At 44.3% G+C, this 27,538-nt stretch overlaps 1 long non-coding RNA gene across 5 annotated transcripts in view; it reads left to right on the top strand.

Moving 5' to 3' along the window:
* Positions 1-27,538, top strand: part of LOC122448464 — a 92,066-nt gene that overhangs the window by 50,017 nt on the left and 14,511 nt on the right. The window contains exons 3-4 of one of the 5 annotated variants that reach the window (XR_006271622.1): positions 14,944-14,990; positions 24,648-24,750. The exons of 3 other annotated variants lie outside the window; for them this stretch is intronic. This is a non-coding gene — a long non-coding RNA (uncharacterized LOC122448464). The remainder of the gene's footprint in view (positions 1-14,943; positions 14,991-24,647; positions 24,751-27,538) is intronic. One more of the 5 variants, XR_006271621.1, reaches the window with a different exon arrangement.

Raw genomic sequence — 27,538 nt, 5'->3', positions numbered from 1 at the left:
GCTTTCTGCCTTTGGTTTCGTATGCCTTGAGCATGTTCCAAGAACCTCTGAGGTCAGTGCATCTCAGTTCATGAAGGGGAGACCTAAGTGGATTCTGAGGGTCTAGGTTCTAGAACATCCACTTTCAGTTGTAGGAAACCTGACATCAATGACAGAAAACTCCCGGGGGCAGGCCTCCCTCTGCAGCTATCTTTATATGAATACCCTTAACGACACATTAAAACTGTGACAGAAAAGAGGAGCAAAACAGTGATTATGCCTTCTAAAATTGGATTTGTAGTTCCAGACCTCTGTTGCTATGGCAACAAAAGCAGCATCCTTGCAACACATCAAGAAACGTCTTTCATTCATAGAGTGCTTACGTTTCAGGGCTATGAGCAGAGATTAAATAAGTCTGAGCATGTAGAACACTTAGCACAGAGCCTAGTATAAAAAAAATAGATCATAAATGCTAATACTATTAACATGAAAATCTCCTTAATTCACCCAGGATTTACTGAACACTTCTGTGTGCTGCGAGTAGTTTAGACAATGTGAACATAAAAGGCTAAACTGTAGAATATAGATGTTGGAACTTGCTATCTTTGGTTAGATATCAGATTCAGAGCCTGAAAAGTAGGACAGCAAAATAAGATGGGATAACATAAAGTAAGGAAATTGCCAGGTGGTGGCAGAGGTTTTAATGACAAATAGTCACTATTTCCTGAGGAGTGTGCTGTTTCTGATGCCATGCTGAGCTCGTGTGCCTGATTTCGTTGACCTTCTGTAAAGCTCCTTTACCCAGAGAGAGGCTCAGTTCATGAAGGGGAGCCCTATGTGTACTGAATGGAGAGACTTGGGTGCATCACTGACACTAAGTCAGTTACTCTCGGACTGTATTTCCTGGTGCCCATGCTCCCTCGCTTTCACTCTGGTTCTGGGGGAGCCCTGGGTGGGGACCCTTCTCACCCCAGCTCAAAGTCTTTGACTAATGATACTGTGATGTCACAATTCACAACGAGAGGTACATACTTGGAATGTATGGAGGGGTCCATACTTTGATAACCTGATGCAAAGAGCTGACTCATTAGAAAAGACCCTGATGCTGGGGAAGATTGAGGGCAGGGGGAGGAGGGGATGGCAGAGGACGAGATGGTTTGATGGCATCACTGACTCAATGGACATGAGTTTGAGCAAGCTTCGGGAGTTGGTGATGGACAGGGAAGCCTGGTGTGCTGCAGTCCATGGGGTTGCAAAGAGTCGGACATGATTGAGTTACTGAACGGCAATGTAGGGGTCCATTGGCACAGAGCCCCTAAAGCCCTTGGGACACAATAAGGGATCTGAGCAACAAAGGTGTGCATTATTGTGTTACTCAGGTGACTTTTGGGAAGCCCCTAGGTCCCCTAAGCATGAGGGCTGGTCCCCATGGGAATCAACTGCTTACCAAGAGGGCTGGAACTTTCAGGTGGATCCCTGCCCGCCAGGCAGAGGAGAGGGGCTAGGACTGAGTTCACTCGTCTATGGCCAGAGCCTTCCTCTACCACCGTATGGGGTTATGCTGAGTTTCTGGAGGATGCCCTAGTTCCATGATCCCCCTCCTTGAACAAGTATCAATTTTCAATTTCCATCCAAAAGTATTACACTTAGCTTCAAATTCTATTTTATCCATTTATTGGATGACTAAATTTTCCTGAGTCTCGGTTGGCAGAAATGTGGAGATAATAGCACCTGATTTTCAGGCTGTAGTGAGGATTAGAAGATGTGAGATATAGTCTGCCTTATACATAATAACTCTGCTGCCTGTGACTTTGGTTATGACATCATCGCAGTGACAAGAGCACACTGGTCCCACCTCCATCACCCACATGGCTGCTTCCTGGGGGAGAGATGGCTCCATTTGCCGAGCAGCATTTCTTCAGCGTATGCATGTATTCTGAGCACTTCACTTCAGTGCTCTCATTTACTGTCCAACATAAACCACGATGACAGCCCTGGAATAGATACTATTCTCTCCCTTCTTACATGAAGGTCCCCCAGTCAGGAGGAGTCCAGGAGCAGATGTGAAAGCAGGGTTAGTCTTGCTCCAGGGCGCGTGTTTTCAGTCATGACCTTGGCCCTGCCTCTCAGAGAATGGTATGTTTATTTTTACGTAATTGTTTCTGTTTTACTTGACCCCGATGTGTAGGTCTCTCATGATATGTTTAAGTTCTAAATCGGTCCTCCTATTTGTGTACCTAATATCGCTACTTTCCTGAAATCATTAGCAAAATCAAATCCACATGCCGTTCAGTGTTTACAGTAATTGGTAATTAAAGGTTGAAAAAAACTTACTGTGACAAAAATAACCACCCCTTTATTTCCCAGGCTTGACGTCCCAGATGATTCAATAATATTTGAAAATAAAGATTCACTGACATTTTCTATAATTTTTGTTCTATTCCACAAGGTAATCTTTAAAAATGAATGCAGTGATGGCACTTCCCAGGTGGTCCAGCGGTTAAGACTTTGCCTTTCAGTGCAGAGGGCGCAGGTTCAAACCCTGTTCAGGGAGTTAAGATCCCACATGCCTTGGGGCCCAAAAACCAAAACATAAAGCAGAAACAATACTGTAACAAATTAAATAAAGACTTTTAAAATGGTCCACATCAAAAAAATCTTAAAAAAAAAAAAAGAATGCAAGGAGATCATTATAAAATGAAATCTGAGTCTCAGCTCCCAGGTGTTTTTTATAGTCCGTGCTCTTCTGCAGACTCTTCTGTGGGGTTGTTGTTCCCCCCTCTCCACCCCAGAAGGGCTGCAGGGTGCAGAGCTGAGGGCTCTGAAATTCTCCTTCCTGAGGCCAGATACAGATAATCCTGTCCCCTTGGTGGGGCCACTGCAGGCTGACCTCCACCCCAGAGCACTTGGGGTCAGGCTGTAGCCTGGTGGACACAAGAAGGGTGTGTTCTGCTACCTCCATCCCCTGTCCCTCCCATCCAAGCCCCCTTCTGCCATAGGTTTTCAATGACTTGGTGTTTGCTGCTGCTACTGCTGCTAAGTCACTTCAGTCGTGTCCGACTCTGTGCGACCCCATAGATGGCAGCCCACCAGGGTTCCCCGTCCCTGGGATTCTCCAGGCAAGAATACTGGAGTAGGTTATCATTTCCTTCTCCAATGCAGGAAAGTGAAAAGTGAAAGTGAAGTAGCTCAGTCGTGTCCGACTCCCAGCGACCCCATGGACTGCAGCCTACCAGGCTCCTCCGTCCATGGGATTTTCCAGACAAGAGTACTGGAGTGGGTTGGACTTGGTGTTTAAGATATACCAAATGCATTCTGTATTTTCAGATTTTGGTCATTCTAATAAGAATGTGATATAAATTTTAGTATAATCCAAATGATCATCAATCCCCCAGCCTGAGACATCATTTTTACTTGACATCCAGGTAAGATGGCCCTTGACTCCATCTCAGGATTTGTGAGAAATTCACCGTCTTTACTAATTAAAGCTGAATCCAGGCATTGATGTGTTTTAAAATCTTGTTGCCCTCCATGGTGGGTGCTGGCTGTTTCTCTTGCTGTCTCTCTCTCTCTAGAACTTTCTCCCACCTCTTCCTCCTCTAACCTTCGGAACCCCTCTCTCCACAAACCAGCGAATAAACTGCACACAAGCAGCCCACTCCCCAGCCTCTCTTCCTCCCTCTCTCCCATTGGACTGACCTTTGCCTGGGGTGGCCCGTGAGGACCCCTGTGAGGAAAGAAGTTACTCCATAGGTTACAAGGAAGGCTCAGCAGAGGGTCATGGGGACGCCCCAGAGACCAGGTCACAGCTGGATGGCCACAGGTCTCCCGCCCTCGCTGAGGACGTGCCCACAGGCCCGGGGGAAGCTGTGACCTCAGTCTTCCCGCCGCCTGGACTAGGCTTCCTGGTCTCTCGCCCCTCCAATCCTTGCTCTGCTACGGACGGGTGGTCTCCCATTGTTTTGATGCCTGCAGGCCTCCTGTACTTGGAGCCCTGCAGCCGATCAGCCTGATCCCAGAGGAAAAGGTGAGCACGTTTCTGGAAATAAAAGGCCAGCCACAGGAGTGACCAACTGGAAGGTGGGCCTGAGCCCCCAAGGGCCACCAGCCTCTCAGGTGGTCCTGCACCCTCTCTAGGCCGGCGGGTGGTCCCCTGGCCGAGCTGGCTTCACACCCCCATCCCTGTCTCTCACACGGGGCCTCCAGGCTTGTTCTCAGGGCTGTGTCACAGGGCCTGCTGTAAACTGTTGTATCCCCACACAGTTCAGCTGTAGACTCCTAACCACAGTGGGATGGTGTCAGGAGTGGAGCCTCTGGTCACAAAACCATGAAGGAGGGGCCCCCAGGATGGATCAGCATCCTGATGGAAGAGATCCAGAGAGCCCCCTGCCCCTTCTTCCATGCGGGGACACAGGGAGAAGACGCCGTCCTCACCATGCGCTGAATCTGCCTGCACCTTGACCATCAACGTCCAGTCTCCAGAGTTGGGAGAAATGCAGGTCCGCTGTTCAACTGCCCAGTCTGTGGTGTATTACCATAACAGCCCAGAGGGACTAAGACAGGCCCCCAGCATAGAGACACTGGTCACAACGTGTCTCAGTGAACGGAGCACAGGTCCCCACCCTCGCAGGAGGAAGACAGGACATTTCGGCCGAGGCGCCCAGGTGGCTCTCTCAGCACTGGGAGTTGTTGGCACCAAGCCACTTCCTCCACGTTCACACTACTGAGGAGACAGTGGGATGAAGAATCCTCCCACGTTGTTCAGCTCTCTCTGCAAGGTGGCTTCTCGATGGCTGCTTGGGAAGGCATCACATGATAAACTAACGAACAGCTCTGAACCTGCAGCCTGGAGCCAAACGCAGGGTTACTAGGATTCCTTCCTCTGGGAAGCCATCCTGCTTGAGCCCCCTCATCGCTCATAGTCCCGGCACCTCGAGCAAATCTGCTGGGAACTCTCTTGTCTCCTAAGTTTATTCTGTCCTTCTTTCAAGGGATGGAGAATTTCAGCTTCTAAACCCCCATACTGCATAGGCCACAGGAACCAGAAAAGTAAGAGGACAAGCAGAATAAAGTGAAGGAAAATAAACAATCCAGTTACCGCTTCTGCTTAGTTATTTTCAGAAAGCATTGGAAGATAATACCTATGTGGATAATCAAGAGCCAATTTATAATCATAACACCTGCTTAAGCAAATTAAAGTAAGTGCGTAAAGTATGGCAATCAAGAAAAAAATGTATTTGGGGAATGATCATTGATGGATGCTTTTAGAAGAAAAGTCATTATGATGGGAGCATTTCTGAATTTTGGCTGGTGTCACATCATCACAGTCTTTGAGAGTCAGATGATCTTGTCCTTGGAACCACAGAGGGGGAAAGACTTTCTCTCCACCCTGTTAGGTTCTGTACCTGGGCCTGAAAATTAAACTGAGTAAAGAACAGATTAATAGAAGAACATTCACATTTTATTCAATGTCAATTTTCTGTGTGTATACGGAGTCCTGCCTATATAAGAAATAAAATCTCAGAGAAGCAGATAGGCATAACAAATTAGATACCATTTTAACAAAGAATGACAAATTTTAGGGATTGAAGGAACAAAGGAAAAAAAGAAGTTTGGGCTGGGGGTAGCAAATTGTGGGGCAGGGACTAGGAGATATGCGGACCCGGGTCTAGTAGATGATTAGGGCTATTTTAGCAGGTTGTTTGTATAGGTTCATTCTGGCAACAGTAAGAATCTTCTGTCCTCCTGGTCCAGGGAGGACACCCTTCTCATGGAATTTGGCTTTTGGGTGGAAAATGGGAGATTAGAAAGCCCTTCGTGTATGTGCAAATACCCTCAGTTCAAAATAACTAGTGTGCCCATTCCACATATTTTGGGGTGTAACCTCTTCACCCCTGAATCATCACCCCAGAACTATAAATCAGTAGGGAGCCTTGATCTGATCAGGGAAGTGCAATTTTCAGAAAGTGAGTCATTGCCAATCAGGGGTGACAGGTTCAGTTTCCCAGCTCTGCCTCCATAAAAAGCCTGTAAAAGCCCCAAAGAATGGGGTTTCAAGAGCTTTGAGACTGGTGAATATGTGAAGATTTGGGAAGAGTGGAGTCCGGAGAGGCCACAGACACTCTCATCCTTTCTGTACCCCGTGCCCTGTGCGTCTCCTCGATCTAGGGGTTCCTAAGTTACATTCTTTTAGACACTCTATTGGGAAAAAGTAAAAGTATTGAGTATCACAAGATACCCTTAGGAAAACTGGAAAGAATTTCCAAGCCCGTGAAGTCACGTGGTTGCAATGTGAGTATGTGTTTTCTTTGCAGAGAACTTAACCCTGTAAGTGAAGCTATTAGGATGGAGATGGTGAGGATGGTGGGGAGGCCTGTGACAGGATGGCTTCCTGGTTTGCCGAGAGCAGTCTGAGAAACCAGAGCATTACGGAATTTTAGGAGTGGCCACGAGCAAAACTCTCCTGAGATCAGATCTCAGACTGATGGGGCATGCCAACCAGGTTTCCCTGAGCAGTGCTGGGTCCTGAGTCCAAATGGCAGGAAGACTGAAGGCTGACTTCATGCCAGCAGGGAGCTTGGCAGGTTCCTCTGGGGACCAGACCAGTGGGAACAGGGTGAAGATGTCGGGTGGAGATCTGGGTTAGAGATAAAAGTGCATTGCGAGACACTAAGTCAGTCTTTAGGTAGCTGTACCTGCTTATCCGGAGCAGCCTATTCTGGCACTCCCCCCAGTCCCCCATTTTCTGAAAGCCCCTGTATTGCTGTTTTGAGCACTTAATCATAGATTAGGTTTTATCTGTCACATAAATGTTTTAGTGTCTTTCTTCTACCATCACATAAAATCATCTGGCGTGCCAGGAGAGTTATTTAATTTTTTTTTTTAACCTAATCGTCTATTCCATTCTCTGTGAAGTAAGCAGAGCAGGTATTTTGACTCCAACTTTCAGATAAAAATATGCATATTGGATGGAAGCAGGTGGTGATAAACAGGGCAGGGCCCCTAGCAGGCCCTGCCCATCGGAACTCAACACTGAATCCAGATGAATGTGCAGTAAACACTTACAATGGAATAAATGGGTCAGTAAGATAAGGCTCTTTCTTAAGGCAGATTTTATGAATGAAGATGCTGGCTTTTTGTTAACCTTATTGTTCTGTAATATTTCATTTGTGATGTGAGAACCAAAATTTCTAAAATCATGCATATTTTCTCAAAGATATCTACCACTTCTTTCCCAATTTTTAGCTTTCTTTAAAGTTCAGAAGATGGTAGTTAAATATATATACACATATAACATAGAGAATAAAAATAAGAACTTCATCCGGTCCTATGAAATTAGAACTGGAAACATTTTGTTGAGTTGATATTGTTGCCAGAGAATTATAGCTCCTGGTGGAATTTTAAAAATCATTTCTCCAGCACAATTAATTCTAAATGTCTCGGTCGATGTGCTTGTCCCTCTTCCTGGGGGAGACATTTGTTTAAGGTAAAGGCTCCCACTCCTCATGATTTCTTGGGAAGAGGATATGAACGTCCCTTTTGAATGTGATTGTTGTGCTTCCGGCACTTACTCTCCAGACCCGTCTCACAGGCATTTCTTCCCTAGTAGGTATTTGTCATTTTTACTTCTTTACCTCTCTTTGCCCATCACTGTCAATGTTCCTTTCTTGACTCTCAACTCTTATCTCATGCAGCTTTGAGCCCAAAGAGTCACATGCTGATGTGTGTTGTGGTCCTGCACCAAGGGCTCAGTGTAGAAGCAGAAGCCATGGCCCCATCCTCTGGGGGCTTTGGTCCATGGAGGGAAGCACAGCTTAGGGGGCTTCCACACTGACCAGTCTGCTCAGAGGAGGGCCTTTCATTTGGGGAGGGGTGATGGATCGGGGGAGCAAACCTCAGGGCAGGGGTGGGACAGGGGACCTGAGATGGAGCTGACAGGATGGAATCAGTGTGGTCCAGCCTCACACCCTGACTTAGACAATCCCACAAAACTACTGTCATCACAACAGCATGGCACTAGAATGGAACAGACACATAGATCAATGGAATAGGAAAGAAAGCCCAGAAATAAACCCATTCACTGGTTGTCCATTAATTAATCTATGACAAGGAGGCAAGAATATACAATGGAGAAAAGACAGAGAAGCAGCACTGGGAAAACTCTACAACTACATGTCAAAGAATGAAATTAGATTGTTCTCTAAAACCATACACAACTATAAACTCAAAATGGATTAAAGACAAATGTAAGTCTGGAAACCATGAAACTCCTAGAAGAAAACGTAGGTGGAACACTGTGACAGAAATTGATTCTGTCTCCTCAGGCAAAGGAAAGAAAAGCAAAAATACACAAATGGGACCTAATTAAACTTAAAAATACTTGCTCAGCAAAGAAAACCATTGATAAAATTAAAAGACAAGCTATTGAATGGTGTTACATTTATTGGGTAGATCAGTATAAACTCAGTCTACAGTGCTCTTCACATTCTTTTCAACAATTTATTTTTCCAAAGCTTTCATTAAAAAGTCCTTCTTCCTTTATTGAAAGCCCTGCATTCATTCCCAAGTGAAATTCATAAAAAATACTAGATTATATTGTTAGAACCCATGCATGACTGTCATTTTGATAGAAGTAGTAACTAAAATAACAACTAAAGAAGAATCATTTTTGCATTGGCTATTTCAAAAGCAAACCATAATTATTGCTATGGATGAGAGCTGTAAGCTGTGCACTGGGGATTCTGTGAACTTGATGAAAATGGCCCTTGTCCACATGGTGCCCTTGGATCAGTGAGACACGGGCTTTCTACAGAGATCGCACAGTGATGCGAGGAAAGGATGCTGTGGCCACAGTCATTGCCATCAGCTACTCCTGCTGTCAGATGCCACCATGAACTTGTTGCTGCTTTAATACCACGGTGGATATTTTTAGGGATGAAAGTGGGCTTCCCCGGTGGCTCAGATGGTGAAGAACTTGCCTGGAATGCAGAAGACTTGGGTTCGATCCCTGGATCAGGAAGATCCCCTGGAGAATTCCCTCTCCAGTAGTCTTGTCTGGAGAATTCCATGGACAGAGGAACCTGGCAGGCTACAGTCCAAAGGGTCACAAAGCGTCAGACATGACTGAGCAATTAACACACACACACAGGGATAAAAATAAACAGACATCTATTATGGAATCATGTTTTCTTACAGGTGGCAAAATGGAGAAATACCTTGAGGACCAATGAAGTTCATTTTATCCTGCAAAGTTGTGAATGAAAACTGAAGTACATGTCCACAGACACACAGAGACACACAACTCATCACTCAATCTTGATAGAAAGAAGGAAACTAAACTCCTCTAACTCAGCAGATGGGATGTAAACTGAGGCGATTAGAAGAATAAACAAGGCATCACAAATTCAAGACCAGCATCAACTCCTCCATACAGTCATGCCCACGATTCTCTGTGATAATGATTCCTCTCGCTGATTCAGGGAATGGAAGTGATGGATAAAAACCGTAACAAAGCAGAAAAGAGTTCTGCTTGGGGGCTCGGCAAATTACAGCTTCTGAGGGTGATATCCAGAGCAGAATCTGTCCCAGATCTTCAGGAAGAGGCTTTGAATAATGGATGCAATGCTCCTTTGAAAGTTAAAAATAAGTGTGATGCAGGTGGGCGAAGGTGGGACTTAACATACCTTCTCCAGTAGGACTGAAAGGTCGGAAGGAATCCCTCACTTCACAGGAGTGGCGATTGATTGTGTAAAATACAGATCTTGACTAATGTGAGTGCTGATTGAAGGGAATTATTTAAATCTCAGTAACAGGTCTTGAGAGTCCCTTGGACTGCAAGGAGATCCAACCAGTCCATCCTAAAGGAGATCAGTCCTGGGTGTTCACTGGAAGGACTGATATTGAAGCTGAAACTCCAATACTTTGGCCACCTCATGCTAAGAGTTGACTCATTGGAAAAGACCCTGATGCTTAGAGGGATTGGGGGCAGGAGGAGAACGGGATGGCAGAGGATGAGATGGCTGGATGGCATCACTGAGTCTATGGACATGAGTTTCAGTAAACTCTGGGAGCTGGTGGTGGACAGGGAGGCCTGGCGTGCTGTGATTCATGGGGTCGCAAAGAGTTGGACACCATTGAGTGACTGAACTGAACTGAATTGAATAGGTGGGAGTCACCACAGATCCTGCCCCAACTCAAAGATCCCAGAATCTTCAGTATGACTTTTGTGATCTGGAACTTACCCCCAGGGGCTCAGAAAGTACTAGCTCTGAAATGCAAGCAAGCCAGCAAACCCCAGACTCCAACAGATCAATAAACCAATTAATCACGAGGAGTCGGAAGTGAGGTGAGGTCAGGATATTCTGGACAGCAGCCCACCCTGGTGTTCTGCCCTGTTCTCAGGGGAGGGGAGCTCTGATGCCTCGCAGGGCTGCATCTTCACTTATCCTAAAACAGCACCACAACTGTCGTCTTGATAAAAGCAGGAGCCAAAATAACAAATGAAATGGAGATAAGTTACAAAAAAAAAAAAGTTGACCTTCTGCAAGAAGGAGGGAGAATGCAAAGCTGGACAGTACCATGGTGGCCCCGAGGGCACGGGGGACCCAGGTGGTCAGTGTTGTGACTGGGGCGTCCCAGGGAAACTTCATGATGGCACAACTTCCTCTGCCAGGCCTGGTGAGGCAGTCGGGAGCCTCGTGCAACCCTTCACCTGTGGTCGATGCACTGAATGCTGACTTCCATTTAATTTCTAATTTTCTGAATGTCAGTAGCCACATAGAGCTGGCGGCTGCTACCCTGGACAGCTCTGACACAGAAAAGTCTATTGCTAATCTTTTACACACGATGTTCCAATCATCATTCATCATTGGTCACTGCTGGTGCCACACAGACCTGATGTCAGACACGTCTCTGCTCTGCCCAGTGAGTAAACCTTCTGAGCACGAGGGGGCCAAACGTTCCTGAAGCGTCTCTTGCCTCAGCCATCAGGGTCAGTGTCTAGGACCTCGGGCTGCTGGTGATACATGTGTGTGTGGCTTGCTCTGGTTTACCTCTGGGCAGACTGGCAGGCAACAGAAAGAATGTTTGCAGAGCTCTCTTGACCAAAATTTAAGAAGAATGTGGAGTGAGCTGAAAAATGTGCACACAGGTATTAAGAGATTGTGAACTGTTTGCACATGTTAGAATGAGCCACAGCAATGGGTATCACACCTCGAGCATTTCCTTACAGTCACTTTTATATTTTCTATTCATATGGTGCCAGTTATTTTTTCTCTTTGCTTTCTTTGTTCTTTTCTTTCTTTCCTCCCTCCCTCCCTCTTTTCCTCCATCCCTCTTTCTGTGTTGGCAGGAGGGGTGTGGGTGTGTCCTCTGGCATGGCACTCAGGTGTCACAATGGTTACCTGCTGAGGGTGCTGGAGTCATTACTGAATGTCTGTGGCTGACTAGAGCATCTATTTTTGTTTTGGGGAAGCAGTAATGGGAACCGGCTCCCAGCATAGCCTCTCCGGAGCAGTGGCAGAGCACCTGCTCTCTGCACTCTGCTCAGCTCTTGGAAACCACGCTCTGCAGTGAGAGATAGGGCATCTGATGGAGCAACAGAAACTCGCTCCGTGGGGCCAACACTTGTGGGGTTTCCCCTCGGTTTCCCCGGCAGCTTCTGTTCATCCTGTCTTGAGTTGGCAGAGGCAGAAACTGCTTGGCAAAGGGCACGTTTTATGGCACATGTGAGGCTGGAAATGAGGCCTGACTCCGGCCCTTTCTGTCTATGGTGGGACATCTCCAGGTCCACACCACTGGCCTGTTCCCAGTTCAGGTCATAGCAGGAGAGGCTGTTTGAGCAGCTGCTCTCTGGAGCCCCTGCTTCATCTTCAGCTCACCTTGCAGCTGTTTTCAGCCACCAGAGCCAAATTTATAGCCATGTGTGGATTTAGCAAATGTGGAAACAAAACGTTTCTTACAAGTGGGGAAGTGAGCCAGAGAAGTGATGGGGAAAATGGTTAAATGAGGCAATGGGTTGGGTCCAGGAGACCCAAGGGAGAACTAGGGGTGGTTCTGAGTCAGCTCAGGAGGAAGACGCGGAGAGACCACAACAGAGCGCACGGCTGGCTCCGTGATTTCATTTTCAGTGGTTTTCAAGAGAGGAAACTTCTATAGAGCAGACAATTGTTGAAAACAGTGTCAAAATTGGCAGAAATGGGATTTATCTCATTCAGAAATAATTGACTCATCTAAAAATAACAAAAAAAGAAGAGAAAAAGTTCATTCTGATTTTTTAGAAATTTTGACAAATGTGGGTCTGTGCTGATCACTTAAAGATTTGTGTGGTATAGAAAGTAATGCTATCCATTAAATTTGATAATTTCTTTAATGTGATGAAATATGATAACATACAAATAATCAATTAACCACTGTGCTCCAGCAGATCTGTGTATGTTTAACTTTAACATGTAAGTGAATATAGGCTTTGTGATTTTGTGTGGCCCAGTTCAATTCAGTTCAGTTCAGTTGCTCAGCTGTGTCTGACTCTGTGCGACCCCATAACTGCAGCACGCCAGGCTTCCCTGTCCATCACCAACTACTGGTGATGGAGCCTACTCAAACTTATGTCCATTGAGTCTGTGCTGCCATCCAGCCATCTCATCCTCTGTCATCCCCTTCTCCTCCTGCCTTCAATCTTTCCCAGCATCAGGGTCTTTTCCAACGAGTCAACTCTTAGCATGAGGTAGCCAAAGTATTGGAGTTTCAGCTTCAGCATCATTCCTTCCAATAGAATATTCAGGACTGATTTCCTTTAGGATGGACTGGTTGGCTCTCCTTGCAGTCCAAGGGACTGTCAGGAATCTTCTCCAACACCACAGTTCAAAAGCATCAATTCTCTGGTGCTCAGATTTCTTTATAGTCCAACTCTCACATCCATACACGACTACTAGACAAATCATAGCCTTGACTAGACGGACTTTTGTTGGCAGAGTAATGTCTCTGCTTTTTAATATGTTGTCTATTTTGGTCATAGCTTTTCTTCCAAGGAGCAAGCGTCTTTTAATTTCATGGCTGCAGTCACAATCTTCAGTGATTTTGGAGCCCTGAGAAATAAAGTCTCTCATTGTTTCCATTGTTTCCCCATCTATATGCCATGGAGGGATGGAACCAGATGCCATGATCTTAGTTTTCTGAATGTTGAGTTTTAAGCCACTTTTTCACTCTCCTCTTTCACTTTCATCAAGAGGCTCTTTAGTTTTTCTTCACTTTCTGCCATAAGTGTGGTGTCACCTACATATCTAAGGTTATTGCTATTTCTCCCAGCAATCTTGATTCCAGCTTGTGCTTCATCCAGTCCAGCATTTCTCATGATGTACTCTGCATAGAAGTTAAATAAGCAGGGTGACAATATACAGCCTTGATGTACTCCTTCCCTGATTTAGAACCAGTCTGTTGTTCCATGTCCAGTTCTAACTATTGCATCTTGATCTATATACAGATTTCTCAGGAGAAAGGTCAGGTGGTCTGGTATACCCATCTCTTGAAGAATTTTCCAGAGTTTGTTGTGATCCACACAGTCAAAGGCTTTGGCATAGTCAATAAAGCAGAAGTAGATTTTTTTTGTAACTCTCTTACTTTTTCAATAATGCAACAGATGTTGGCAATTTGATCTCTGGTTCCTCTGCCTTTTCTAAATTCAACTTGAACACCTGGAAATTCATGATTCAGGAACTGTTGAAGCCTGGCTTGGAGAATTTTGAGCATTACTTTGCTAGTATGTGAGATGAGTGCCATTGTGTGGTAGTTTGAACGTTCTTTGGCATTGCCTTTCTTTGGGCTTAGCTCAAAGTGAGCACACAGATATCAGTTACATGATTAAGTGTTCTAATTTATTATAGTTACCACTTCCAAATAAACTGCTCATCTCAATTTCTAGTTCTCATAGGTATATGTCTCTTTCTTTGGAGTTTGTTTCTTCAGTTTCTCTAATGTTTCAACACTTCCAAGGGCTGTTGTTATTGTTTAGTCACTCGGTTGTGTCCGACTCTTTGTGACCCCATGGACTGCAGCACACCAGGCTTCCCTGTCCTTCACCAATTCCCAGAGTTAGCTCAACTCATGTCCATTGAGTCAGTGATGTTTCTAACCACCTCATCCTTTGTCGCTTCCTTCTTCTCCTGCCCTCAGTCTTTCCCAGCATCAGGGTTAGAGACCAAAATAAGATTCAATGAAGACCAGTGTGTTCACGATTTCTACTATCACTGACATCTTCCCCACAATAATTATGTGAGTACAGAGGTCAGGCATGATGATGCCTATTGGCCGGGGAAGGCAGAAAATGGTTTGGTGAGGCTCTAAAGTTGTGTAACTTATTTGTGGCAAAAGCACAGACCTGCATAACCCACGTCTTCAGGTCAATAACCCAGGGCTGATGCATATCAATAGTGGGGGTGGTCAGTGCTAGCAGACCTCTGCAGCTCAGACAGGAAGGTCAGTGCCTCATCTCACCCAATGCCCATGGCCCCAGAGGAGAACTCAGCAGGGTCCATATCCTGAAGACTCCCATTTCTCCAGGAGCAAAGAATCCTCCTGCCTGTTCCAAGTCTTTATTCTTAAAAATCACAATTCCACATTTAATGTTGCCTGAAGGCATGGGTGGAATGATGGTGATAAGATTTTAGCACTTCAGACTCATCTCCTATTTTCTAAAACCCATGAAACGGCTCTGTCATTTGGAGGGCTGGTGTGTTACTGAAGCTGCACTTTCTATCAACCTGGGGCCGACGAGTGCATTTCATCTCATCGGCCTATGGCAGGAATCATGACTCATGTCAGTTCTGATCATTGAGCATTTTGGTCTTAGATGAAAGGGTGCAATGAATTTCCCATCAGTGTTGTAAGAAGAGTGAAATGTACATTTTCCTGGCATATGTGACTTTCACAATCTTAATTTTTTTCTGAAAAAAATGTTTTCTCTTTTAGTAGGGCAGAATCTGATCCCGGTGCCATTGTCACTGTGTTCGTACAGAGTGAGTATCGAATCAGCTCAGTGTTGATATGTGGGTTTTTATACTCAGAACTGTCAGATAGGCATTGTAACTACTGCACACAAACACACACTCTCACACACACAGGTGCAGGGCCTTTTTAACTGAAGCAGAATGTGGTCTCTAGTGAGGAGGCAAGGGGTGTGTATGTGTGTGTGTGTGTGTGTGTGTGTATGTGTGCATGTGAGTGTCTGTGTGTCAAGCTAGAGACTAGGAGTGAAATGAAGACAGACGAATAGTTGGGCATCTGTGCACATTTTCCAAATTCTAAGTAAATGAAGCTATGGAGAAAGGTATCGCAATGCAGGCTTTGAAGAAATCACGGACTTTATGGCAAATGAAAGGGTCCTCAGTGCACAATGTTCTGCGTCTTAGCTGAAGTCAATGGGTCAGACCAAAGGATGATTCAGGTGACTGGGGACACAGTGAATCCACACTTGGACCTGAAGGAAGCAGGGTCTGATGGGCAGCATTCCAGGCCTTGGAGTGACCACAGTCCCCTGCCCTGGCTCCTCACATGTCACCTGAGGACAGGACCCAGAGGGCCCGCTCTGTTGGGCTAAGGGCCAGATTCATCCACAGAAATTATTTTCTTGGGGTGGGGTAAATAATTCTGAATCAATGGCTAAACATGGAGAAATCCCACTTGGGACTGGAAGGGGTGGCAGAGGGACCTTTGGGAGCATTGGACTTTGGAGCTATTTACCTGAGTCTGAGACTGCTGAGTGATGGTGGCCAGATGCCATGCGATGGCCATGTCAACGTCCCACGTGGGTTAGCATCGCCTGGCAGCTGCCCATTCATGTTTGCTCCCATGGAACTATTTTCCTGATGTCTGTCTATCCAAGCTTGGAAAATGAAATCTAGATTAAAAGATGTTTGAGATTTCTCATACTGACTTACCTTGTTGGGCCTTGGAAGGCGATGGGGTTTGGGATAAGCATAGCAGTCTTCTGGGAAAAGCCAGGTCAACTCCAGTTTCCCCAAATTCCCCTCAGCTGCCTTGTGACCTTCACCTCGGGCTCCCTGGGCTCTGAGCACAGGGGTATCCTTCTCTGTGCAGCTCCCCAGGCCCATCCAGGACATCCACCTATAGGGCACGGTTACCAGCAACCCCATCTGACAGGAGCATGGCCTGCCTCCCACCTCAGGTCATGGACTGCTTAACTGTATGGATGTGTTCTGTTAGCTACACCTTACCTATTTTCAGAATAAACTTGGTCTTTCGTTTCGTCTCACTTTTGGTCAATGTTACTTCTTAGAGCTTTGGAGCTCAATGATGTTATTGATAAATAACCCAAGATGTTGTGCTTGGTTATTTTTTGTTCATTTATTTTTAGACACTAGAATATTAGTCTTGTTTGGCAGTCCTGAAAATCACAGCCTTTGAATGGTTATTGGTTGGAATGAGACTTCGACTTTGGGGGAACTTAGTGGTGGAAAAGTCCAAAGTCAGCTCTGCTGAGATTTTTTGTGATGAGACTGGACCTTGACTGTTTCTGCACCGCTTAGGTGGACATCAGCAGGGCAGAAGTCATTCATGAGACCATTGGATTCATTGAGCTTTACCTCAGGGGGAGCATGTTCCCAGGCAGTGACCAAGCCAGAGGGGAGATGAAGAAATGGCTAGCAATGTCCACGGGGGGCTGAGGAGGAGGGTGCTTGCTGTGGTCCACCTCCCTGGGGTTGCTCCCTGCGGGCACCCCTGACCTGACAGCCCCCACACCAGGGCTTACTCAACATTTACCCCACCGGCTTGGCCAACTGCAGGGATGGGAACCACGTGGCTTTGTGATATTTAAAAATCAGTCACAAGTCTCTTGATTGAGGTGATGTTTTCTATCTTCATATCCAGACACAAGTGAAGTGGTCCACTAATAAGCAGTCACAAGGCAGTCATGTTTATTTGGCAAAGCTCCAAAAATAGTTGGAAGGAAATCTGAAGATAAATGGTAGAACTATATTCTTTTTTTTTTTTTCTATTTGGAGCTCTTCATTTTATGGAAATATGGATCAAACAGTGATTTCAGAATTGGGAAGATCTGGCTGACATGCCAACTGTGGTATGGTGTGGTCTGTACAGAATGAGACGGCAAAGTGGTTTTTAAATCTGCTTTCTTTGTTATGCTCCAAATGCTGGTTCAGTGATAGAAATCAAAGAATGTTTTCATTTATTTTTAAGATACAAAGCATTTTTTACATTTTATGTATATTTCTTGAAAAAAAAAGTATATATATCAGTAATTTTCAATCAGGGGATTTTGTCCGCCCTAACCTGGGAGATATTGGTAATGACTAGGAATGTTTTCTGTTGTTGGAACTGGGGGTGGGGAGGGCTATGGGCATCTAGTGGGCAGAGCCTAGGGAGGCTGCTAAGGGTACCACAGTGTCAGGATGGTCCCTTCAGCAGCTAATAACCTGGCCCCAAGTGATGTCAGAAGTGCTGAGGTGGAAAAACCCTGAGATGTGTGTATGTGTATAAAATTACATGTTTGTACATGTATATGTACATAGATAGATATGTATCTATGAATATATGTAAATATATACATATACCTATGAGAGGGGTTGGGGAGAGGCTGGGTATTACCTTTCAGTTGTCTGTGGATCCACAGCAAGGACTCAAATTTTATTTCCTGCATAACCAACACACCTCGATGTTCAAAAAAGCAGGACTTAAGACTAGAAGAAATACAAGACTTCTGTTTTTGGCTGAATAGCCATTGGATGAATCACAGTTTATGCACCCATTCACCTTTTGAAGGATGTCTTGGTTGATGTCATGTTTTGACAATAATGAATAAGCTAGCATTTTTTAATGACTATCCTGGTTGCTCAGATGGTGAAGAACCCACCTGCCAATGCAGGAGACATAGTTGAATCCCGGGGTTGAGAAGATCCACTGGAGAAGGAACTGGCAACCCACTCTAGCATTCTTGCCTGGAGAATCCCATGGACAGAGGAGCCTGGCGGGCTACAGTCCACGGGGTTGCAAAGAGGCGGACATTACTGTGTGACTGAGCACACAACCATGACGAATTTTACCTTCCCCAAAGGTTCTCAGAGGGAAAGATATTTCTTTCTTTCCCAGAATTAATTTTTCAGATAGAATCCTTTTTCACCTTGATATTCCAAAGTGATCACAGGTAAATCACAGCATAAAAGTACTCAAGATGTCAAGTGAATATATATATATACTATCCCCAACCAACAAAATAAAACCCCTAAAATAGTCAAGTGGGCAAAACAGGCTCAATTTCCTACATGTTCTGTTCTAAAAGGAAAGCTTCAGGGCACCCATTCCATTATGAATTTTAGTTGACTTGACTCTAATGGACATTCTTCTGAATGAGGACACTGGCCAATGATGAGTCAGTGTTTCATGCAATTAATTGAACGCTATGGAGCAGAAAAACAATGTCTGGCAATCACTGTGCTGATCCAAACTCAGAACCATGCCAGAGAGCCAGTCCTAAGAGCGGAAGTCAGCAGCCCCTCACGTTACTGCACCCTAATCACAACTTAATTAGATCAGGGATAATCACCTTGATTTCTATTATTATTGCTCAGGCCACCTTGGAATCTTGGACTCATAATGTGACCAGGGAATCTAGAGCTGGTCACTTTTCCTCAATTCTGAGGAGCAAGAGAAACCAGGCTTCATCCAAGAGTCCAAGACAAAGATCACACAGATAGCTGTTTGCACAATGGAAATTAATTGCATCATTCAGTAATTAACATGCTTCATCAGGCGCCAGTCCCTGGAGTGTGGACTCTCCACGTGTGGCTACTTTTAGAGGAAGAATGGGGCTTGTCTGGTTTCCCTGGCATGCTGTGTTCTTGCACCTTCCAGCCACCTCCTCAAGTCATTACTTGTGCACTTTTCTTGCTCTGTCTGCCCTCTACCAACAAGTTTCTCATTTCTTTTCTTTTTTTAAATTTTTATTGGAGTACAGTTAATTTATAATGTATTAGTTTCAGGTGTACCGCACAGTGACTCAGTTATACATATATGTATATCTACTTTTCTCCCATATAAGTTATTATTGAGTATTGAGTAGGGTTACCTGTTCTGTACAGTAGGTCCTTGTTGATTATCTATTTTACATGTGAAGTGAACATGTTAGAGGCTCAGTTGTGTCCAACTCTTTGTGACGCCAGGACTGTAGCCAGCAAGGTTCCTCTGTCCATGTATTTCTCCAGGCAAGAATACTGGAGTGGGTAGCCATTCCCTTCCCCAGGGAATCTTCCCAACACAGTGATTAAACCCGAGTCTTCTGCATTGCAAGCAGATTTTTACCATCTGGGCCACCAGAGAAGCCCCCATTTTGTATACAGTAGTGTGTATATGTCAACCCCAATCTCCCAATTTATCCCTCCCACTCCCTTACCCCTGGTAACCATGAGTTCGTTTTCCACATCTGTGACTCTATTTCTGTTTTGTAAATAAGTTCATCTCTGAAGCCCCTGCCATACCTCTGGTGGGAACTCAAGAAATAGGAGCCAAATGAATATTAAAAGCTCATGTTTCTGAAACAAGTCCTGTGCAGAGCTCTCCACCATCCTCTTTACACGAGGCCCATTGACCTGGCTGGTCCCTGACCCACCCCCTGTGCCCACAGATGAATTTACAGCCCATGGGTCAGAGTCCATGGCCGGAGACATGGCCCAATCACTCCCTGGTGTTGTTCCAGTCACGGTCACTTCAGGAGGCTGTGGTCATCCCTTCCTCATGGCCCTTTTCCATCCAAGGTTAAAGGTTGCAGAGCTCAGAAACAGGGCATCCAAGACCTGTGCTTTCTCCTTCCTTCTACTCCATAAAAGGTGTCTAAAACACTTTCTCCAGGAAGCTGGAGTAGGGTGGGATGGCAGGAATTCTCAAGATCAACCTGATGAGGGAAGTGCAGAATTCAGGGATCAGGAGAAGAAGCTGGGTGACTCAGGTTCAGGGAGAGAAACACTACAGTTAGATGTCAAGGTGAGGGGCCCCCATGGACCAGCGGCCTGGGACCCCTGTGCCCCTGGGGTCCTGGGTTCCCCGGGAAGTGGAGAGACCGACAGGAAATTGCACTTCCCCGTGGGGACCTGGGTTCCTTGGGTGCACAGTGTCTTCTTGCTCTGGGTCTGAGGTTTTATTTCAAAGGCAGCCCACATGCTGTTTCTCAGGCAGGGCCTCCCCCAAGGCTGAGAAATACAGTAATTTTTACAAATATGTCAGCCACTTTCATGGAATGTTAACAGCCTGTGAGGGAGGTTTAAATGAAGAGGGAAAGTCTGGTTGTTATTTTAGAGCTGTCTTCCTCCAGGCTCTGCTCCTCGCTGGTGGAGTTAGCCCGAACCCGCCCTGCCTCCCCGCCCCAGCCCACTTCTCAGCAAAAATGTGTGGAGAGGCATTCTTTTTCATGATTGGTCCCCCTGCTCACATAAGTTCCGTATCAAGGGTAAGATTTTTGGACACATTTAAGAAAAGAATAAGACATCTGAATTACAAGCTTAGATGCCTTAGGTAAGATTCTTCATCCTTTTCAGCAGAGAAGAGGGTCTCCCGAATGTGTTATTTTAGGTGAAATTTTTTCTCAGGGGCAGAATCCTGGGTGGGGGTGGTACATCCCTGGAGTTGGTCACCTAGGACAGAGGACCGGAGGGGTCGTCTAGGCCGGACAGTGAGGACTGGCAGGTGAGAGACACGGGCTCAGGGCTCTCACGGCTCTGGATCTTTCCTCTGAGCGTGTTCATGCTCATAACTTCTGTCTCCTATTTCACATCTCGTTAAGCTTAATGAGAGACATTTGCATCCACTTTCACCAGTAGGCGAACATGACTGGGTACAGTTTAGAATTGATTATTGAAAACATATTCATTTTTCAAATATCAAGGTTTTCATGGTTCTTAGGATTTGACTCATTAAGCTAGCCCTTGCTGGACAGTCTTTCTGGACAGACTGACTGAAGAGTGACCGTAGGTACCAGGGTAGGACGAGTGGCAATGTGGGGACCGTGCGGCCAGCTGGTATCGAGAGGATATCAGCCTGAACAAATACAGCCAGAGTTGAACTTGCTCTGCAATGAGACAAGAGCTACTGTGAGGCTGTAAAACAAATCAGATCCCAGGACTCAGGCTGGCTGGGAGGGATGGGGTGCAGCAGTTCATCGGGGGGTGCAGGGAGGGACTTACACAGCAGGTAGAGCAGCCAGTAACCCTGGCAGGGGAGAGACGGGCTCCAGCGCAGTGACCAAGACCATCTGCTTCACAGCGATGGTCATATGTCTACATAACACGCTGTAATAGTGGACAATTACACATAACTACTGTATATTATGTATAATATAAATAGTACAGTATATGTACATATATAGTACAATTTATATTATACACATGATATATAAATTATATATCACATATATAATATACAATATTATAAATTATATAGCATATTATATAATATAGTATTTGTATTATATGATATAATCACAATAAACAGAATATATATAATTATAGATCAAATAATGTATCTACTATATAGAAATATGCAATAATATGTAATATATTTTATTCTAATATATAACATGTCATATATATTATAAATACTTATATTTTAATTTTATAGACTATAATCTATATAGTGCATAAATATCTATATTGTCTAGAGCACAGGAAACTCTACTCAATACTCTGTAATTATCTATATGGGAATAGAATCTAAAAAATAGTGGATGTATGTATATGTATAACTGATTAACTGTGCTATACAGCAGAAAGTAATACAACATTGTAACTACACTCTATTCCAATAAAAATTAAAAGAAAGTAAAACTTAGAAAAATCCTCCCAATCCTCAAAGTCACTGCCCATGATGATCTCACAGTCCGACGCAGACTGTCCTCTAAGAACACATAAATCTCTGTGACCGCCCCACCCCCATGGATACATACAGTGGGCATTGTTTTCGGGGAATCCTTTAATCCAAAGTGTTCTGCAGCTTGCTAGCTGGGTGCCATAGGTCAAAGTGCTTTGTCTTCACAGCTTACAAGGTACTGCTGCTGATGGAACAATGTAACATCTATAATACACGAACTGTGAACTTCCAGATGTTCAAGCTGGATTTAAAAAAGGAAGAGGAACCAGAGATCAAATTGCCAACATCCATTGGATTATCGAAAAAGCAAGAGAGTTACAGAAAAACATCTACTTCTGCTTTATTGACTATGTCAAAGCCTTTGACTGTGTGGATCACAACAAACTCTGGAAAATTCTTCAAGAGATGGAATACCAGACCACCTGACCTGTTTCCTGAGAAATATGTATGTAGGTCAAGAAGCAATAGTTAGAACTGGACATGGAACAACAGACTGGTTCTAAATCAGGAAAGGAGTATATCAAGACTGTATATTGTCACCCTGCTTATTTAACTTCTATGCAGAGTACATCATGAGAAATGCCGGGCTGGATGAAGCACAAGCTGGAATCAAGATTGTCAGGAGAAATATCAATAGCCTCATATATGCAGATGACACCACCCTTATGGCAGAAAGCAAAGAACTAAAGAACCTCTTGATGAAAGTGAAAGAGGAGAGTGAAAAAGTTGGCTTAAAACTCATCATTCAGGAAACTAAGATCGTGGCATCTGGTCCCATCACTTCATGGCAAATAGATGGGGAAACAATGGAAACAATGAGAGACTTTATTTTCATGGGCTCCAAAGTAATTGTAGATGATGACTGCAGCCATGAAATTAAAAGACGCTTGCTCCTTGGAAGAAAAGCTGTGACCAATGTAGACAGCATATTAAAAAGCAGAGACATTACTTTGCTAGCAAAGGTCCATCTAGTCAAAGCTATGGTTTTTCTAGTAGTCATGTATGGATGTGAGAATTGAACTATAAAGAAAGCTGAGCATTGCAGAATTGATGCTTTTGAACTGTGGTGTTGGAGAAGTTTCTTGAGAGTCCCTTTGACTGCAAGGAGATCCAACAAGTCCATCCTAAAGGAGATCAGTCCTGAATATTCATTGGAAGGACTGATGCTGAAGCTGAAACTCCAATACTTTGGCCACTTGATGCAAAGAACTGACTCATTAGAAAAGACCCTGATGCTGGGAAAGATTGAAGGCGGGAGGAGAAGGGGATGACAGAGGATGAGATGGTTGGATGGCATCACTGACTGAATGGACATGAGTGTGAACAAGCTCCAGGAGTTGGTGATGGACAGGGAAGCCTGGCATGCTGCAGTCTATGGGGATGCAAAGAGTTGGACACAACTGAGTGACTGAACTGAAGTGAACATCTATAATAGGATTTCTCTACTTTAGTAATAAGTATTATATAATAAGCTTAATAAGTGTGAACTGGGCATTATCTATTCCACATTATCACAGTGTCCAGTGTCTCATACATTGCTTGCTGTGAAGGTTTAGTGTCTATTGACACAGGCATTGAGTGATGTGTCTCATAGACATACATCTAAGTAGAAAATGACCAGAAAACCTTTAGTTATGTTGATATTGGGCTTTCCTCATAGCTCAGTTGGTAAAGAAACTGCCTGCAATGCAGGAGACCCGGGTTCGATTCTGGGTTGGGAAGATCCCCTGGAGAAGGAAATGGCAACCCACTCCAGTATTCTTGTCTGGAGAATCCCATGGACAGAGGACCCTGGTGGGCTACAGTCCGTAGGGTTGCAAGAGTCCGACATGACTGAGCAACTAAACCATCATGACCATGTTGATACTGGAGATACACACACACACACACACACACACACACATACACACACCTCTGTATCCATTTCAACTTAGGGCTTATTACTGAAGAATTACATTTTTCACTAGAGAGAGAAGTACAATTTTCTCTTTGCTCTTTCTTTTTTTAAATTTTAGTTTAAAAAAAATCCAACTATATTGCACTGTATCACTGTGAAGATGCAAGTTGTGCACAGTCAGCAAATAACTTCAGAAAAATTCTTTTTCACTTTAAAATGAGCATTTTAGTCAGCTGCAAACAGAAGAAAAGCCGACCCACAATGGCTTGTCAGTCCCACAGACTAAGTCCCACCTCTGCTGGTTTTTCCATGTGAAAAACTAATGGGGTGATAGATATTTACTCCACAAATATTTAAGGAGATTCTGCATGTTTTTGGCCGGATGGACAATGTCTTTCAAGGTTTACTCATGTCTTATTTAGATGTCAGAGGAGAAGCTTTGCACAGGGAAGTCCCCAACCCAACCCCATCCACTGAGCCCTGCAGTCATCCCCTGTTAGAAACAGAAGCTTCAGGAGTATGTGAGGAAGAAGGACTCCTCTGAAGAAGCCTTAAGACAAGGTGAGCTCGTAGAAGAGGAAAATCTCCCTTGCACACTCTTAGACTCACCACTGACCCATGGATCACATGGACAGAAGACAGAGGAACAGGAGAAAGGCATTCAAATTGTGTTGAATACTTTTATGTGCACAGGGAAGTGTTCAGAAGAAAAATGAAGATCTGAAGAAGCTCTGCGTTTCCAAAGCTGATATGTCTGTTATATAAAGAATGAGGAACAGTGGGGAGGTGACAAGGAGAAGAAGCTTGGATTGGGGGTGATAAATTGTGGGACAGGGGCTGGGAGATATGTGGGGGGAGTCTAATGGATGATTCAGTCTTATTTTAGGAAGTGGCTTGTACAGGTTCGTTCCAGCATCAGTAAGAACATTCCGATCTTCCTGGTCCAGGGAGGGCACCCTTCTCATGGGAATTTGATGACCTGCTTTTGGGTAAGCAAATGGGAGGTCAGACAGCCCTTCCTGTGTCTGCTGGTTCTCCAGACCTCCAGCTCAAAAGTGACCAATATGCCAAAGTGGTGTGTGGGGCAGCGTTTCTGAAGCCCCTTAAGAATTAGAACCTTGTATGTCCATAATAACCGTAAAAGGATGTTCAGGAACGCAGAGCATCTCACATAACTCACTGAGGCTGATAAACACCAGGGAGGGCCTCTCTTGTCCATCAGCGTCTGTGCTGGTCTCTGACAGTTGAAAGCAGAGCACAGTGTCTGGCATGAGTAAGAAAGGCAAGAATGTTGTTGGAGAAATCTATGTCCCAGCACATCAGGCTCATGGGATTTATGGCCCCAGAACAGACCGATATCCGGATTCTTGTAGGGGAGCCTGCTGCCTGTTTCTGGCAAAGTCCAAGCTTAACTCTGCAGGCCTTGGCGTTTTAGATAACCAGTTGTTTGTTTACAGTTCTAGCCCCATGTCTGTGCTCTGATTTGCTCCCCAAATATTTGGTCAGACAATGAAATACGGTGCAAGGTTGCGTCTCAGCACCCTGGAAACCTTCTTTATTTCAGTTGATTCCCACATTCTGCACATTCAGGAGTGCAATAGAATTCTTCTTCAAGGGAAAATTGAAAAGCTTAGAATTAATTTTTTAAAACTTCTAGTTCGCTTTACTCTGGTAAGAAGTCATATATTACTCAAAGCCATAAAGGTATTTTTTAGAGAGTCCAGTTACAAAATATTCCCTCTTTGTTGTCAAGCAAATTACATTATGTACGAGGAGATTCCTTTTCAAAGTTTAACTCCAAGAACCGAGCTGTCTGGTTATTGAGTTTATGGGAGTTCTTTGCTATGTGCCTCTAACCCTAAATCATAATTGCCACCAGCAGGTAAGGGAGTTAACAAAAATAAGCAATAAACTTTGCAATTTAGTTTGGTTTTACTCATCTGTTGGAAATTAATAACACAGACTTCCTAATTTGAGGGAAAAATCTAATTTAATCCTAGTAGGCACTGGGGACAGCATTCTGAAACAGAGAGAAACAAGAATATTAGAATCATTGAAAGTAAATGATTCTTTGTTGTTGTTGTTGTTTAGTAGTTAAGTTGTGTCTGACCTTTTGCAGCTCCATGAACTGTAGCCCCCCTAGTCTCCTCTGTCCATGGGATTTCCCAGGCAAGAATACTGGAGTGGGTTGCAGTTTCCTTTTCCAGGGAATTTTCCTGACCCAGAAACCAAAGCAGCATCTCCTGCACTGACAGGTGGATTCTTTACCATTGAGCCCCTTGAGAAACCTGCTTTAAAAAAGGACACCATTTACACTGATTTCCAGTTTTGTATAAAAACAGACTTTCTTATGTCGATTGTTAATCTCATCAGAAAAATTTTAAAACATTCAGACAAATACTTCCCATGTTGACTTCTTACCTTGATGTTTTATTTAGTCTTGTATAATTTATCCCACATTAATTAAAGCATCCACAGCTTATTAGGTCAAATTTGAATATATCAGAAGTTGGCATATAACTTCTTTGGCTTCCTCTCACTTCTTCATAAAGAGAAATACCTGCTTTTGGTAATCCACTTGTATGTTCAGGGTGAAATCACCATTTTGTCCCAGTCCCCTTTACCTCATTCCTGCCTTAGGGAGCATGCCCCCCGCCCTACCCCCCACCCACCAAAAAAACCACGTGTAAAACAAATGCAAATCTTTATTTGTGATCATTTTTCTCCTCCTCTTCTTTCCCCAACTTACGGATTCCTCTCTGATTTTTGCTTTTACACAATAAGGGTAGCACTTACGGACAAGATGCTGAATGGTTGGTTGTCACACTTGAAACAGGCAGGAGCTGGTCATTGCATGTTAAAGGGTAGGATGATGGCATGTAAATGGCGGAATTGCTTTTCAGTTCAGGGGTGTGACCAGGACAGAATGCCTCTCAATAGAGAAAATGTTATTCTTAGATTTCAGCTGAGAAGGAATGTTGAAACTTACTGCCAGGGAGGATTTTCTCATGTGTGAAAGGATTTTAATACACACACATAAACACACACACAAATACCCATCCTTTTGCTTTACTTCCAGGACTTATACATTTTTCTTAACATAATTGTGAGTGTGGCTGCACTTATACATATTTGTTGGGTACCTCTCAATGAGGGTGTATTATGGCTCTCTCCCCTATAAAACACTTCTAACGTTCTGTCTTTATTAGTTTTAGCGAATAGCAGTTTGTTGCTAACAATTCTAATGTTACACCTGGAACCGTTGTGTTATTTTCAGAGACACATCCTCCAGGTGGGTTTGGAAATATCTGTTCAGACCAGAACATATCAGTTAAAGCTATATTCTGCTTCTCTCCACAGGCATCCAGATGGTTACATCTATGGACTGTACACTGTAGAGTTTTACTACCTACTGTAAATTAATTCATTTTCTTTTGTATGTTTGCTGAAATTATTTAAGACAGTAAGAACTCCAAATTCATTCTAAGGTCCTAAAAGTTAAAATCTCTAAGTACATGTGCATATGTGTGTTTCTATTAAAATGCTATATGTTTCTGTTAAAACGTGTGTATGTGTGCGTTAGTTGCTCAGTTGTGTCCACACTTCGCAATTCCATGGACTGTAGCTCGCCAGGCTCCTCTGTCCATGGGATTCTCCAGGTAAGAATATTGGAGTGGGTAGCCATTGCCTTCTCCAAGGGACCTTCCAGATCCAGGGATTGAAACTGGGTCTCCTGAATTGCAGGCAGATTCTTTACCCTTTGAGCCACAAGGGAAG

The sequence above is a fragment of the Cervus canadensis genome, chromosome 10 (assembly GCF_019320065.1).
Source record: "Cervus canadensis isolate Bull #8, Minnesota chromosome 10, ASM1932006v1, whole genome shotgun sequence".
Taxonomy (NCBI): domain Eukaryota; kingdom Metazoa; phylum Chordata; class Mammalia; order Artiodactyla; family Cervidae; genus Cervus; species Cervus canadensis.
This window is presented reverse-complemented; position numbering and strand designations above follow the sequence as displayed.